This window comes from Humulus lupulus, chromosome 2 (genome assembly GCF_963169125.1).
Source record: "Humulus lupulus chromosome 2, drHumLupu1.1, whole genome shotgun sequence".
Taxonomy (NCBI): domain Eukaryota; kingdom Viridiplantae; phylum Streptophyta; class Magnoliopsida; order Rosales; family Cannabaceae; genus Humulus; species Humulus lupulus.
In genome coordinates this window covers 40,651,991-40,655,636 of record NC_084794.1, presented here as the reverse complement: position 1 = coordinate 40,655,636, position 3,646 = coordinate 40,651,991, and positions in this window count along the sequence as shown.

Genomic DNA, 3,646 nt, shown 5'->3' with positions numbered 1-3,646 from the left:
CTCAATACTAAATTTGATCCTACGAACAGAAATATTTGCCCAAAACTCATCAGGATTAGGCTGATTAACCTCACTCAACAACAAACTATGGGACAGTTGAGGTTGAAATGTGAAACTAGGAATACCCAAATAATGACCAAATATGGTTTTAGAAAACATCACCTTCTGCCTATCAGAAAAATGCTTATTCAAGTTTGTAATGACACTATAATTACAAGTTGCAACCAATTTAGTATTAAAATAGTCTGACTCGGCATAATTGTTGTCCCAAACCTACAAACAAAAATAAAATAAGTTACATAAACATAAAACAATAACAAATACAAACAAAACAAAAAAACCAATAAAACCCTAAAACAACATGTAATTAGAAACAAAACCAAAAAAAAAAAATTAAACCAATTAAAAAAAAATGCATACAAGTTTCAAATCAATACAAAAAAAAAAAAAAAAAAAAAACTAGAATACTTTAACAAAATCACAAAATAATGATCACAAATAATTTTCCCAAAAAAAAAAAGCAAAACAGATAAACGAAAGCAATTAGAAAAATAAATAAATAAATAAAAATCAACCTTAGCCCCTTTATCCGCTTACACTATTTCCCTCTTCATTCCAGAAACTTCAGAAATTTTGGGACCACCACTTTTAGTTCTTAACCTTTTTGCTTTCCTATCTTCAACTTGATCAGAAATAACACGTTTCTTCAAAGATTTAGAACTATCTTCATCAGTTTTTTTTGGATTGCCTTTAGGTTGTTTTCCTTTCGTGGACCGACCAACAACTTTCTTCCCCATTCTCGAAATCTCTTTACAAGGCTTAGATGATTTTCTGGGTTTTTTTTGGAGATGGAGAACATGAAGCAGAACGTAATAGCCATCTCCAGTGACACACCACTATTTATAGAGATACAAAAACGGTTTACAGAAATTTGAAATTAAAATTTTGTTAAGAAAGAGGGGGAAAACAAAAAATGCTTCATAACCTATAATGTGATAGCTATAAGATCGTGGAGATAAAACTGTTCATTTAACCAAGAAGATCATGAGAAGATAGAGAATGGACTGAAGAGAAAAAAATAGTGGATTGAAGGTGCAGGAGTTGTACAAACGTGTAAGTTATTTCAATATATATATATATATATCTTCTATATAATAAGTGTATAGATAACGGAAATTATTAGTTTTAACAGTTTTTTATTTTTTAATGTTAACTTTAATGGAATATTATTATATTTAACAGACTATTCTTATATTTAACGGTAGTTTGTAAACACTTAAACTTAAATAAAATAAAATAAAATATTTTTGAGATATTTTATAATGATAATTATTTAAAAATAATAAATAATTAAACAAAATAAAATAGGATATTTTGAGATATTTTACAATGATAATATTTAAAAATAATAAATAATTAAACAAATTAAAATATGATATGTTTGAGATGTTTTACAATGATAATTATTTAAAAATAATAAAATCATACGTTTTATAACTTAAATAAAATTTAATTAAATTTAAACTCACTTATTAGAATAATATCATATTAAACATATAATATAATCTATTGTCAATTAGCAACAAATTATTTATAAAAAAAAAACTAGCAAGAAACTTAAATTTAAAATCAACGTAATATATAGTGTATATATATATATATTGTAAGCTAAACGTTTAAAAAAGTAAAAATCGTGTGCACATAGAGGAAACCGTAATCTTGTAATATTAAATATATTATACAGTAAAAAAAACTGTATAAAAAAAAATTGGCGCCTAGTAATAAGAAAGTAAAAATAGTGTCAATTTTAGCACTCCACATAAATTTCTCTAGTTTATTCAGCCTTATTTGGACTTTGGATTTTAATTTGTGTAAATCCTATAATCGGCATTTTTATAGAAATATCTTTTTCTTATAAGATTAATTGGTTGTTTCCCTTTATTATAATTTTCGGAAATCCACTTTCCCATTTTGTGAATTTTGGATAATTATGAGCTTCCTTATTTAGCATATATTGTCTCAATTTGTTTATAAAAGGAAGATTTATATTGCAAATATTCAGTACTTACCCAAAGTTGTTTCTGGTTTATTTGCTTATATATTTTCGTGCAGCTCAAGAATTAATAAACAGGAAACTGGATCCTTAGGGTGTGATTGGTAGGGGATTTGGAAATGATTTTATGATTTTGAAAACTTAAAATTTATGGGACCTACCAAAATATTTGATTGGTAGATTGTTTTTGAAAACTATATCCTAATCATAATTCTAATTTTGTGTTGTAATTTAGAAAACAACAATTTTGCGTTTTCTCTGTTTTGTGATTTTTTCTCCAAAAACTTAAAATCAAAATCAGGATTTGTTTGTTCTCTTTATTCCTATCCTTTGTATCATTGCTTGTATTTATTTATTTTTTTTGTCAATTTTTATGACTTGAGTATGTTCCCATTAGTAATAAGGTGTTTATGGAACATTTTATGATATTTATGCACAATTCAAAAATAAGTTGTGCTGGTATTTTTATAGATGACAATGCAATATTGTTATAAATTTAATCAATAATTATTATTAAATTTTAATTTATCAATATAATTAAATTTTACTTAATTAAATCTATTGATAAATCAAAATTTAATATTATACAACCTATGTATATAAAATATATAAAATTAAAATAATATTCAAATTCAGCTGTTTCAATCACATATTCAGTTTATGTTATATTTTCAAATTTAATACCAATCACAGATTCATTTTTTTAAAACTCAAAAACAGTTTAATTGAACCAATCACATTTTCAGAAACATGATTTCAGTCACTAAATTCAGATTTTCATTTTAGAATCTCACTTTTCAAAAATACAGTTTTCTAATCGCGAACCAATCAGACCCTTAATGTCATTAATTGCTGTTTCCTTTTTTAGCTTGTTTTTTATCCGACACAGGTCTGAGCTGTCCCCACCAAAATCGTATCTGTTGGATCAGCATCTTGTAAAAAAGGCAACTCTTCATCAATCAAGAATAACTTCTATGACTCTTGCCTTTTTTAGAAGAATTCTTTCTCACCTTTATGAGCACGAAAAAGGACTCTATAAATAGGGCTCTAAAGGCAGTGATAAAAGTGAACTCTTTTGTGCATTATTCGTGAGCATTATTGTAATATTTGTGAGAGTTCCTCTTTGTATTCAAGATCATAAGTATTCACGTGATCTTGTAGAAATATGTGTGTTTAGTTTTTAGTGGTGGGTTTATACCATGTTCATGAGTGAATACACATTGTAATTTAAACACAACGTTTATAGTCTTCGGGGGAAGATTTTTACAAGCCTTGCGTCGGGAGGATGCAAGCACTCGCTGGCCATTGAAGGGAGTTCAAGTGGTTGAGCGTTTCAATCAAAATCAGATTAGTGAAGAGAAGTACAACAAAGTTGCAGCAAATCTCAAGAGGGAGTATTGTTTTGTTTAAGTCAATATTTTGTACTTGTGATTCTTTAGTAATTGGTTTTATTCTCTCGGCGTGGCCCCAAGGAGTAGGTTATCCGAAAGAGTTTTTGAACCTTGTAAAAATTCGTTGTGTTCTTTATTGTTTTGCACTGTCTTTTTATTGTGTTTAGTTTCTGTCGTGACAAGTTCGGATTCTGTCCCGACA